The 14,150-nt window shown below is 43.6% G+C and overlaps 1 pseudogene; it reads left to right on the forward strand.

Moving 5' to 3' along the window:
• The first annotated feature begins 11,338 nt into the window (after positions 1-11,338).
• On the forward strand, positions 11,339-12,439 carry LOC123120770 (uncharacterized; annotated as a pseudogene).
• Positions 12,440-14,150: the final 1,711 nt, after the last annotated feature.

Genomic DNA, 14,150 nt, shown 5'->3' on the forward strand with positions numbered 1-14,150 from the left:
CATGAATAAAACCTTCTATGGTCATTGCTACTTCTTGAGCTTGCATTGGTTTTTCCCTTGAAGAGGAGAGGGTAATGCAACAAAGTAGAGATAAGTATTTCCCTCAGTTTGAGAACCAATGTATCAATCCAGTAGGAGATAACGCACAAATCACCGAATACCTGCACAAACAATCAAACAACTTGCACCCAACGCGATAAAGGGGTTGTCAATCCCTTCACGGTTACTTGCAAAAGTGAGATCTGATAGAGATAGATAAACAATAAAGTAAATATTTTTGGTATTTTTGGTTTATAGATCGGAAAGTAAAGATTGCAGAAATAGTAGATCGGAAACTAATATGATGGAAAATAGAAACTTATATGATGGAAAATAGACCCAGGGGCCATAGGTTTCACTAGAGGCTTCTGTCAAGATAGCAAATAATACGGTGGGTGAACAAATTACTGCCGAGCAATTGATAGAAAAGCGCAAAGTTATGACGATATCTAGGTGATCATGAATATAGGCATCACGTCCGTGTCAAGTAGATCAAAACGATTCTGCATCTACTACTATTACTCCACACATCAACCGCTATCCAGCATGCATCTAGAGTATTAAGTTCATAAAGAATAGAGCAACGCATTAAGTAAGATGACATGATGTAGAGGAATTAACTCAAGCAATATGATGAAAACCCCATCTTTTTATCCTCGATGGCAACAATACAATACGTGCCTTTGCTGCCCCTACTGTCACTAGGAAAGGACACCGCAAGATTGAACCCAAAGCTAAGCACTTCTCCCATTGCAAGAAAAACCAATCTAGTTGGCCAAACCAAACCGATAGTTCAAAGAGAATTACAAAGATATCAAATCATGCATAAAAGAATTCAGAGAAGATTTAAATAATATTATAGATAAGTTGATCATAAATCCATAATTCATCGGATCTCGGCAAACACACCGCAAAAAAGTATTACATCGAATAGATCTCTAAGAACATCGAGGAGAACATGGTATTGAGAATCAAAGAGAGATAATATGCCATATTGCTACTAGCTATGGACCCGTAGGTCTGTGGTAAACTACTCACGCTTCATCGGAAGGGCAACAGAGTTGATGTAGAAGCCCGCCCTGATCGAATCCCCCTCCGGCAGGGTGCCGGAAAAGGTCCCTAGATGGGATCTCACGGGTACAGAAGGTTTCAGCGGTGGAAAAGTGTTTTCATGGATGCCTCCGGTGGTTTGGGAACATATATGAATATATAGGCGAAAGAATTAGGTCAGGGGAGTCACGGGGGGCCACAAGGCAGGGGGCGCGTCCTACCCCCCTGGGCACGCCCTCCACCCTTGTGGCCGCCTCGTGGCTCCTCCGACTTCATCTCCAAGTCTCCAGGGTGTCTTCTGGTCCAAGAAAAATCATCGCGAAGGTTTTATTCCGTTTGGACTCGATTTGCTATTCCTTTTCCACGAAGCTAAAAAACAAGGAAAAAACATAAACTAGCACTGGGCTCTAGCTTAATAGGTTAGTCCCAAAAATAATATAAAATAGCATATTAATGCACATAAAACATCCAAAACAGATAATATAATAGCATGGAACAATCCAAAATTATAGATACGTTGGAGATGTATCAGTCATACACCCAATGTGAATGGTTTATTTAATCTCAACCATAGTGATACACATATTCATAATATTGATGCCAAAAGATGCAAAGTTGATAATGATAGTGCAACATACTTGTGGCATTGCCATTTCATATTGGTGTAAAGCGCATGAAGAAACTCCAAGCAGATGGACTTTTGGAATCACTTGATTATGAATCATTTGATACTTGTGAACCATGACTCATGGGCAAGATGACTAAAACTCCGTTCTCCGGAACAATGGAGCGAGCTAATGACTTATTGGAAATAATACATACCGATGTATACGGTCCGATGAGTGTTGAAGCACGCGGCGGGTATCGTTATTTTTTGACCTTCACAAGATTATTTGAGTAGGTATGGGTATATCTACTTGATGAAAAACAAGTCTAAAACATTTGAAAAGTTCAAAGAATTTCAGAGTGAAGTGGAGAATCATCATGACAAGAAAATAAAGTTTCTATAGTCTGATCACGGAGGCGAATATTTGAGTTATGATTTTGGCCTTCATTTAAAACAATGTGGAATTGTTTCGCAACTCACGCCACTTGGAACACCACAGCGTAATGGTGTGTCCGAACGTCGTAACCGTACTTTATTAGATATGGTGCGATCTATGATGTCTCTTACCGATTTACCACTATCATTTTGGGGTTATTCATTAGAGACAGCCGCATTCACGTTAAATAGGGCACCGTCAAAATCCGTTGAGACGACACCGTAGGAACTATGGTTTGGTAAGAAACCTAAGTTGTCATTTCTTAAAGTTTGGGGTTGCGACACTTATGTCAAAAGGCTTCAGCCTGATAAGCTCGAATCCAAATCGGAGAAGTGTGTCTTCATAGGGTACCCATGGAAACAATTGGGTACACCTTCTACCACAGATCCGAAGGCAAGATCTTTGGTACTAAAGAATGGATCCTTTCTAGTGAAGGAGTTTCTCTCGAAAGAAGTGAGTGGGAGGAAAGTAGAACTTGATGAGGTAATTGTACCTTCTGTCGAATTGGAAAGTAGCACATTAGAGAAAACCGCTCCCGTGATGCCTACACCAACTAGAGTGGAAGCTAATAATAATGATCATGAAACTTCAGATCAAGTTGCTGCTGAACCTCGTAGGTCAACCAGAGCACGATCCACACCAGAGTGGTACGGTAATACTGTCCTAGAAGTCATGTTATTAGACCAAGGTGAACCTACGAACTATGAAGAAGCTATGATGAGCCTAGATTCCGACAGATGGCTTGAGGCCATGAAATCTGAGATAGGATCCATGTATGAGAACAAAGTGTGGACTTTGGTGGACTTGCCCGATGATCGGCAAGCCATAGAAAATAAATGGATCTTCAAGAAGAAGACTGACGCTGATGGTAATGTTACTATCTACAAAGATGGACTTGTCGCGGAAGGTTTTCGACAAGTTCAAGGAGTTGACTACGATGATACTTTCTCATCCATAGCGATGCTTAAGTCAGTCCGAATCATGTTAGCAATTGCCACATTTTATGATTATGAAATCTATCAAATGAATGTCACAACTGCATTCCTTAATGGATATCTTAAAGAAGAGTTGTATATGAAACAACCAAAAGGTTTTGTCGATCCTAAAGGTGCTAACAAAGTGTGCAAGCTCCAGCGATCCATCTATGGACTGGTGCAAGCATCTCGGAGTTGGAATATACGCTTTGATGAGGTGATCAAAGCATATGGTTTTATACGGACTTATGGTGAAGCATGTACTTACAAGAAAGTGAGTGGGAGCTTAGCATTTCTAATATTATATGTGGATGACATATTGTTGATTGGAAATGATATATAATTTCTTGATAGCATAAAAGGATACTTTAATAAGAATTTTTCAATGAAAGACCTCAGTGAAGCTACTTACATATTGGGCATCAAGATCTATAGGGATAGATTGAGACGCTTAATAGGACTTTCACAAAGCACATACCTTGGCAAAATTTTGAAGAAGTTCAAAATGGATCAGTCAAAGAAAGGGTTGTTGCCTGTGTTGCAAGGTGTGAAGTTGAGTAAGACTCAAAACCCGACCACGGTAGAAGATAGCGAGAGAATGAGAGTCAGACCTGTTGTGTACCTTGCCATGAGTTTGACAAGGGGGTACAATAGTGATCCAGGAGTAGATCACTGGAAAACGGTCAAAATTATCCTTAATTACCTAAGAGGACGAAGGAAATGTTTCTCAGTTATGGAGGTGATAAAGAGTTCGTCGTAAAGGGTTACGTCGATGCAAGCTTTGACACCGATTCGGATGACTCCGAGTCTCATTCTGGATACGTATTGAAAGTGGGAGCAATTAGCTAGAGTAGCTCCATGCAGAGCATTGTAGACATAGAAATTTGCAAAATACATACGGACCTGAATGTGGCAGACCCGATGACTAAACCTCTCTCACAAGCAAAACATGATCACACCATAGTACTCTTTGGGTGTTAATCACATGGCAATGTGAACTAGATTATTGACTCTAGTAAACTCTTTGGGTGTTAGTCACATGGCGATGTGAACTATGGGTGTTAATCACATGGTGATGTGAACTAGATTATTGACTGTAGTGCAAGTGGGAGACTAAAGGAAATGTGCCGTAGAGGCAATAATAAAGTTGTTATTTTATATTTCCTTATTCATGATAAATGTTGATTATTCATGCTAGAATTGTATTGATCGGAAACTTAAATACATGTGGGAATACATCAACAAAAACCATGTCCCTAGTAAGCCTCTACTAGACTAGCTCGTTGATCAAAGATGGTTAAGGTTTCCAAACCATAGACATGTGTTGTCATTTGATAACGGGACCACATCATTAGAAGAATGATGTGATGGACAAGACCCATACGTTAGCTTACTATATTGATCGTTCAGTTTATTGTTGTTGCTTTCTTCATGTCAAATACATATTCCTTCGACTATGAGATTATGCAACTCCCGGATACCGGAGGAATACCTAGTGTGCTATGCTATCAAACGTCACAACGTAACTGGGTGATTACAAAGATCTCTACAGGTATCTCCGAAGGTGTTTGTTGAGTTGGCACAGATCGAGATTAGGATTTGTCACTCCGAGTATCGGAGAGGTATCTCTGGGTCCTCTCAGTAATACACATCATAAGCTTGCAAGCAAATGACTAAGGAGTTAGTTACGAGGTGATGTATTACGAAACGACTAAAGAGACTTGCCGGTAATGAGATTGAACTAAGTATAAAGATACTGACGATCGAATCTCATGCAAGTAACATACTGATGGACAAAGAGAATTACGTATGTTGTCATAATGGTTCGACCGATAAAGATCTTCGTAGAATATGTAGGAGACAATATGGGCATCCAGGTTGTAACAGCCTGGATTTTGGCCCTTTTCTTTTTCTTTTGATTTATTTGGTTTTTGCTCTGTTTTTCTTTTTGGAGTGGTTCTGTGGCCTTGCCACCTGGGAAATCATCCTCATTTCCCCCTCCCAAGTGGCTCATCATTCTCAAAACCTAGCCAAGATCATGTCACTTCACTCCTTGACCAAACCCTAAAATCTTTTCCTAGGGAATATTCCTTTTTCTATTAAAGGAATAACCCTATCTGCCCTAGGTTGTGAAGCGACCTATATTTCTGTCCATCCAAAAATCCTCAAATAATTCTCATAACTCCTTTGGGTCATATGTTGCTCAAATATGCCCAAACTTTCCTGTCCTAGCCCAAGAATAACTCCCCAATAATTATTCTTCATTTCTGTCCAGAGTGGCATTTTGTGAAGGAAGTGCCACCTATCCAATCTTGTTTGCTCCCAAACTTGTTCGGAATTATTTTATGTCCAAATGATTGTCTCATGCCAAAATTCAACTTTATTTGCCTAGCCAATCTTCCTTTGTGATTTTTCAAAGTTTCTGTCCAAATAGAAGCTTTGTGAAGGAAGTGCAAGCTAGGGTTATCCAAATGAGTTGGAATTTTGCACACTCCTGCATGTGGCCATATTAGCACACCCCTCCAAATTTCAGCCCCATCCAATTATCTATGTGAGCACAGGACCAAATCTTTGATTCTGGCAATATTTTCAGGTTGTGAAGCAAGTGCATTTTATATTGCTTCAAAAATCCTGATAAATTACCAGATTGTGCTTCTACCCTTATAACATCTCTCCACCAAATTTGGCACCATTTACCTTAGCCAATATCTCTCCAAAATTATTGCAAGTTTCTAGTCAGCAAGGATGTTTGTGAAGCAAGTACCATTTTGGTAAATCCAATTGCTATGAAATTTTACAGCATCATTGTATGACCAAATCATCATCCTATGCCAAATTGGAGCCCAAGTGGCATCACCATGTGAGTGAACCATCATGATCAAGTTTCTGGACCAAATATGTAGTTGTGAAGCAACTATATTAATCCTTGGTCCATTTCTCCTTAAACTCTCCAGGATTATAGTCCTTCCTAAAATAATCACCCCAAACAAATCCATTTGGCCCAATCACTTTCCTGTTGATCACCAGTGCACGTTCAAGTTTACTGCAGTAAACTTCAGAGGATGATTACCATTTAACCACAGAGCTTTTCATCGATCTACCACCGCAGTTGAAACCTACCCTGGAAGAACTTACCACTAGACAACGTTTGCAGACCTTTGGCACCTTCTCCTCGCCAGCTCACGCGGTGACCACCGTTTTGGCACGCACTGACCGCGTCCAGAGCGTCATCTTGCTCGGGCCCCTCCTCTGCTCGGCGTCTCAGCGAGCACGAGCGTGTCCAGCAGCTAGCCCGCGTCGTCGCCGTTCCCCTGGACCCTTCTCCCCCACCGTCCGCTTCCTCACCGACGCTCGCCGCCGAACGCCCGCGAGAGCACAGTGCGCCGACCGTCGTCTTCCTCCTCAACCGCTTCTCCCTGCGTCCCTTGGCCTCCTCTGCCCCGTGAGAGCCTCCACTACTCCTCCTACGTCATCTATCTCTGAGCTCGCGAGCGTGGGCACGCGTCCGCGGCGCCGGACACGCGCCCGCGGAGACGCCAACTCGCCTCCTCCTCCCCGGCCTATATAAGGCCGCCCCGGCTGCATCTCTCCTCTCCATCCTCCTCACCACACCCCCAGGACCACGCCCAGCCACTAGCCCGAGCTCGAGCAGCTCTCCTCGACCCCCATCGCCGCCATGGCCTCCGCGGCCACTCCCCTAAATTCGTTCAAGGCCCAGCTCTTCTTCTCCTTCCTCCTCCACCATAGCTCCACCCAGTCACCATCGAACCTCCCCAGCAACTTCCCCTCGCCTCCGGTGGCCTCTGTCCGCGAGCTCCATCATCGCCCGCCGCCGTCGTCCGCCGCCGCGGGAGCCCTGCTCGACCCTGACCCCTCCGGCGAAAACCAAGGGTCTAGGGAGATGCGGCTCATCCCGCTAAGCACTCCGGTAGGTGGCACGGCGCGGGAGGTGGCCGGAGCTGCCCGCAGTAGCCGTCGGGCGTCGGGCGTGCCTTTGCCTCGTGGGTGCGGGGGAGGTTGAAGGCGACGACCGGCCGGGCGGGCCCCACCAGCGCATGGGACCCCCTCGTCAGCCACCCGGCGTTGACCCCGCCCTGCCCACGTGGATAAGTGGCCGGCCCCACTCGTAAGTCTCACATCACTAACCAGCCCCGGGCCCGCATGTTTTAAGTGAAAACGTATTTCTGTGAATACGCTTTCGCCTCTCAAAAACGCATTCCATTTCTTCTTCGGCCTGGAGTACGCTTTCTCTTCCTGAAAGCACATTTATCTAAAGACGTTTTCTATTTTTCTGTCCAGGCCCAGATTGTGAAGTTTTTCTTTGCAAATAGGTCCCTGGCAGAAAACACTTGATAACTTTTTACTCACAACTCCAAATGAGGTGATTCCAAAGCCCACTTCTTTGTTTCGTCGACCCCGTTCTATTGGTATCATTTTCCCCATGTGTTAACATATTGAATGACCATTTTGCCCTTGCCCCTAACGACCCCTTTCGAGAGAGAAGTGTTTCCAGCGAATCTTTCTGCGATATTTCTGCACTTCTCCCTGGTGTACCCTTTACCCCCAGGCAAGCCACAACCACCATTTGCATGATAGCCATGCAGTAGCATTGGTTTTCAACTTGAATCTTTAATAACTGTATGTTTGTTTTGCTACTGCTGTCGTTATTTCGGTTATGCTTATGGATCGGTGGTTACCGTCATGCTATGTTTTCAAGCACTCTGTTATCATGTTCTTCCTGCTAGTATTACTTTCATGTTGGTCATGTTTGGCAGCAGTACATGTTGGGTTGGTCATGATCTCCGGTGCATGACTGTCGTCGGTTACCGAGTACCGGTGATATGCATTGTTCCATGTTGTTAGTTGATGAAGTGTTTACTCGGTTATGTTATTGATGTGTTCTTGCATGGTACATATTGTTGATGATAATGGTCATGTTATAATATGAGTAGTGTTGTACTTGAAATATTCATGCTCGTCAGTATGCCCTGCTCAGTTGGATATGATTCATGTCGATATGGTTGATAGTTATGTTGTACCCTCATGCTTATGTGATGTCATGATCATGCATTGTAATTGCATCATGTTATTTTATCATGGCTCAGCATATTTGCATTCAAGTTTAACCGGATTAAATTGAACTTGAACAACTGTTGGCTGAGTCATGGTGCCACCATATCGAGCTGACCAGTACAACCACGCTTGCCTTTTTGGGAAGGTCCTAACTGGGTCTATTGTCATACCTCTCGCTGGTGCCTCCAACGAGGGAAGGTTATGGGCGCGCGCTACCCTGATCAGGTAGGCAGACATAAGCCTTGTGTGCCCGTTGTTGTTGTTATGGTACCTTGTCCCCGTTTGGGACCATTTATGTTTTGCCACGACGGTGGTCGTTGGTGTCTTTGGTAGGCACGGGGCCACCCGGGACTTAGCCCAGTGGGGAGTGAGTCGGAGTGGCCGGGAGAGTGTCATGGCAGTAGATCGGTTTTGTCGGAACGCCGTTGGTCCATCAGAATGGGAGTGCGAGGCCATGGGTTCCGTGGTGTGGGTACAGTGTGCTAACCTCTACAGAGTGTATATTAAATCTATCGATAGCCGCGCCTATGGATAAGGGCCCAGTTCGTAGTTGGTCACACTATGGGTCAACAGTAATAATAATAAACTGATTAATAACAACCCTGGTTCGATGATGAGATGAGTTGGTTATGTGATCCGTGAATGATCACCGTTTGGTTACGAGGTAACCCGTTGAGCCAAGAGTGGTTCCGTTTGTGATCCGTGAATGATCACCGTGGTATCGAGGATACCGAGTTGTTGGATATTCGTGATGTTGTGCGAGAATCGTGGGTAAAGATCAAGCTCTTGTGGTCATTTAATGGTCACTACGGTATTGTTTATACCAAGCTTGATTTGATCCTGAGATGATCGTGTGATGTCCGAGGTTGGTAAGTAATGCATGTGATGGTTACGAGGTAACCCGAGCAGAATAAGTGGTGCATATAGTGTCATCATGTTGCATGCTAGTATCATCAGATTTATATGTTCATGCCATGCTCATATTGTCCTAGCTGTATCATGTTTATGTTGTTCAAGCCATGTTATTCTGATGATCTCATGATAATTCCTGCTTAACCTGTAATTGCCATGCTGATGTTTGTGTTGAATGCTTCTGGTTATTGTGAGCTTGCAAGTACATTCAATGTACTGACCTGGCGTGTCATGCTAGTTTGCAGGTCATGCCGGATTTGATTGCTTGTTTGCCGTGGATTCCTTGTTTGCGAGCTAGGATAAGCGTTCCAGCCAGAGTCCCTGCGGAGTGGAGTTCACCACCATCGTCGTTGTTCTGCTGCTAGAATTATTCCGCTGCATCGTGTTGTTCTGCTGCTTGCATAGAGCAACTGAGGATGGCGTAGTGTCGTCGTGCCGATGTTATTCATTGTAATATCGAAGACCTTGTATTCATATTCGTGTAATAATAGAAAGTTGATTTGTTCTATGCTAAGCAGTGCCGTATTCCAGAAGACTTCTCCTCGATCTCTTGGCTGGAATACGGGGCGTTCCGGTTTTCTTTGAGCCAGGGTGCCACAGGCTTGGTATCAGAGCAGGTCTGGCTGTAGGATGCCCTAGTCAGCGCGAGTGGTAGAAACTGGTAGAAATCAGTAGTTTAAAGTCCGGCTTATTTATTGCATTTGGTTGCTGCATTTGTTTGTTGCATAGCATGCATATAGCCTTAGTAGTTGTTGCTAACGGTTTATCTGGTGAGTGTAGATGGCATCAGTTCGGATCCACTACAGCTCAGCCTTTGCATTTCTCCAGTTTTCTTTTCTTGCTCATTTTTCGGTGCTTGGTGTCATTTCTGTCCCAGCAGAGTGATGCCAAGTGATCCCGACACTGTTTGCAAAAATGGTGCTCAGGTATCTCGCCGATATCCTTCTTTCAGCCCCGCCTATCGTTTCGGTGATGGACATGCTTCTATCCCGAATCGCTCTTTCATTTTTTCATGTTGGCCACCCTTAATGATCTTAGTTATCAAGAAAGGGCAATGTCAGCAGCCTCAGTTTTTCCCCGCTATCCTATTTCTTGGACGAGTACGGATCTTTTCCCGTCCACTTGATAATAATGTGGTTGCGACCTTCGTGTCCCACTACATGATTACCGAGTGCGTCCTCGCCTCCGAGCTAGTCCAGGTTGCTGCCCGGCTAAGCTAGCACTTGGTGTAGCGTTGTTTACACCAATTCTTCCACACATTTATTCGTCCTCGTGCACATCGTCACAGCATGCTAGATCGTAGAACCGGAGATCCCGCGAGATTTGTGTGCTTAAGTAGGCATACATATTGTGTGACTAGCAGTATTATGTGACTTTGTTTGAGTGTGTATTGTTTGTTATTGTGTGCTTTTGTTTAGTGAGTTTTCTTTTGCTTCTTTCTTTTTGGGCCCCGGTGCTACATTATTTTTCCCCTATAAAGAGTTGCTCATCAACCAACATCGGATTTGAAGAAGCAACAAGAATTTTAAATATTTGGAAACTCAGCTAAACAGAATGGAATTCTTAGCCGACTGCAGTGAAATGGGGAAGATCTGATCTTGAGGCTGATAATCAATTTTGCATTAGTGGGCACTCCTCACAACAGTACGGATAACTCAAGTCTACATCAGTACAAATTCCTCACAGCTGTAATGATCAAGTCAGCAGCAAGCCAAGTCAGGTACAAGATCAACGATATATTTTCAGTCAAAGGTATGGATCATATACAAAATTTTGGCTCAGCAATGCATGATGCTTGAAATATGTTATCATCCAAAATGAATTCAGGATGTGATATGCTCAAGGAAGACAGTCAAACAAATTTTCTCATGCAAATAATCAGCCACCGAATATTATGGGTGTGTGTGTAGGATCTCGATCACCATTCTATGGTATTTCTGGATGCTTTTGAGAAGCTTTTCCTTTTACCTAATGCCGGCTACCGACAACTTACTTCATGCTATTACTAACACTTATGACTGAGCCGCACTTGCTTTCCAAAAGAAATTGAAACTATCATGCCTGAGATCACCTTCACGGGAATCATCCTTTGCAAATTGGGGGAAGGGAACCAATCAAGTCACCAAGAAGTTCCCAAAACTTGGTTTAGTATTAAGGTTCTTCTCTTCCAGCGTTTAGTATTCAAGTTCTTCTCTTCCAGCCCCCGGCCCCTCTTTGATAAGGAAAGTTTTCATTTCTCAAATAAAAATGACAAATATGGTTCTTGGCTCTTCTCCACTAGTAGGTTTACTGCTTTCTATTTGCACTTTTGTATTAAGTTTCCTTATATATACGATTTTTTATTATTTTCTATTTGTCTATTTTTATTTATAGTGCGTTTTATTTCGATTATTCTTCTCCCAATTTGCAATCTTTTCGGAGCCTCCTTCATTATTACTCTTCCTCCAGAGATTCAGGATCCCCAAGCTCTAGCTCATTTAGCAGGGCTAAACTTCTATCTGAGCCTTTACGAGCAGGATCCTGGATGGGTTACGTTCATTCAGAACGATCTTAATCACAATACCCCTCTGGAGGACATACCTGGACGGCTTAAGCTCTTCCTAATGGAAGCTGTCTAGTATGCGACAAGATGTCATTCAGGAATTTGTGGCACTTTATCAAAGAATAGGGCCTTATCTACCGATCGAGCCCTACTTGGTCGATGAAGCACTTCGTTCCTATCTGGACCATATTCACGCAACTGATTCTTTCACTATTCTCCAAGCGTCTTATCAAGATCTGCGGGAGAATGATGGAGGATCTGTTTTCTTTAGAGATGTTGTTTCCCACAACCGGGATCTCCTTGAGGCGGAAAGCTCCGCAAGGAGGTGCCTGGAAGTGGAACAGAGGATCCGATGGGAAGAAATCCCCAAGAGCAAGGCAAGTCTCGAAAGAGCTAAGCACGAGCATGCTCTCGACTTGTTTAAGTCGGAGGATCTTAGAAGGGAATTAGAAAAAAAGCGGGGTAGCTCAGTAATTCTGATTCTTTTCTCTTCCAGCCCCCGGGAGGGCCCCTCTTTCTTTTCTCTTCCAGCCCCCCGGCCCCTCTTTGATAAGGAAAGTTTTCATTTCTCAAATAAAAAATGACAAATATGGTTCGATGGCTCTTCTCTACTAACCACAAGGATATTGGGACTCTCTATTTCATCTTCGGTGCCATTGCAGGAGTGATGGGCACATGCTTCTCCGTACTGATTCGTATGGAATTAGCCCGACCCGGCGATCAAATTCTTGGTGGGAATCATCAACTTTATAATGTTTTAATAATGGCTCATGCTTTTTTAATGATCTTTTCAGTCTGCATATTAGTATGAAGCTTTGGATCTAAGAAACTCAGTCTTCTTCCACACGTTATCAGGAGAAATTTATGATGCAAGGCTCCTCAATTTTCCTCAGCATGATATGTGAACAATTTCCAGCCCAAGATACCCGGTTTTTCTCAGCAAGATACCTCGGTAAAAACTTTTGACAGACGAAAATGGATTTTTCTCAACAAGCAAACCCGAGGAGAAGCTTCTCAAGTATGGAACTCGGGCTTCTCCAGCACAATAATCAGACCAAGTTTCATGTGTAAGCTATAGAGCCTTCTTCTGCATGATACACAGACAAAAGATTGAGCAGAAGTTAACAAGTCTTCCTCAGCAAGCTACTCGGATGGCTTCTCTCGTAAGCCATTCAGTCTGCGTCAGTATCATACTAATACACCGTCCTCAGAGGATATATGATGAGTTGCCAATGTATGGAAGTACGGCTCAAGAATCAGACTCGCAACATTTCTGTCGGAAGCACAAATCAGTCAGGGCATGTGTCTTGTTGAAGAATCACGTGTTTGGTCGCATGTGGTTCTTATATATGGTGAGCATGCATCCCCAGTCAGATTAGTCATTCATACGAGATGCGGCAAGGATCCAGTAGATATACCTAAGGAAAGTAAGGATCCCACAACCTCACGAGTCAGGCAAGGGAAAATAAGCATAGATACATCTCATGAATTACAAGAATCGACAAGATCTGGATATGGCATCACTGAATCAACAGTCTTGACAATGGTCATCAAGGTCATTATTCCCGCAACTGACAAGGAGATGTCCTAAAACCTTGTCACCTTCTTGTATGATTGGCCTCAGCAATGAGCTTCGTATAGCTACAAACCCCGGTATATGTCATATGTGTGAGGACCCAGGTCAGAAAATAGGCACAAGGAATAATGTCAAAAATATTGCACTAATCACGTCCCTGGTCATACGAAGAATCAAGGACAGGTGTGGCCAAGTTATTTCAGCAAGGTATCCTAACAAAGAAAATCATGACCGTTAAAGGGTAAGACTGACAGCAAAGGTATGATGATTTTTGCACGACCATCAGGGTCCGGATACCCAAATCAGTTGAAGGCCGTAATTCCATATGGATCCACAAAGGCATACTCTCAGCGGCCTACTATGTTTTACAAGGATTTCATATCCCGCTGACCCGCTTGGAATGGTTAATGGGCAAAATCCCAATGGGTACACCGAAAAAATGAGAAAATCAAAATCTGAACAATCAGCTCAGACCTGGTATACTCACCGACGGAATCAAGTACATGGTTAGTCTGTCAGGAAAAGCATTTGTCCGTCAGCCCCTGTCGGGCCAGTCTCAAGATGTAAATATTTGAGGTATGACACGGCTATAACTCCATACACCGTTATATTGCTCACGACAAAAGGCAGTCGAATCTTTGGTACATATCTCATGCTCGAGCCAAAGGAATAAATCAAAACATATCCCGTCAGAAGATGGCCATGATTAATTCTCAGCATTTATTGAAACCAGAAGGCCTACATTTATTTGAAGCAACCCATGACAGAAGTAAAAGAGGTTTTCATGACCAAAAGAAAATTTATGCTCAGATCCATTGGATATCACCACAGGTATGGAGAATCAACATCAGTAAAAAGGAATTGGTATATGAGCAAAGACCCGTCAGAATTCGGGGAAAGGTGAAGCAAGCCACCCCAGAGCAAGGTAAGTTGATCATCTG

The sequence above is a fragment of the Triticum aestivum genome, chromosome 5D (genome assembly GCF_018294505.1).
Source record: "Triticum aestivum cultivar Chinese Spring chromosome 5D, IWGSC CS RefSeq v2.1, whole genome shotgun sequence".
Classification (NCBI taxonomy): domain Eukaryota; kingdom Viridiplantae; phylum Streptophyta; class Magnoliopsida; order Poales; family Poaceae; genus Triticum; species Triticum aestivum.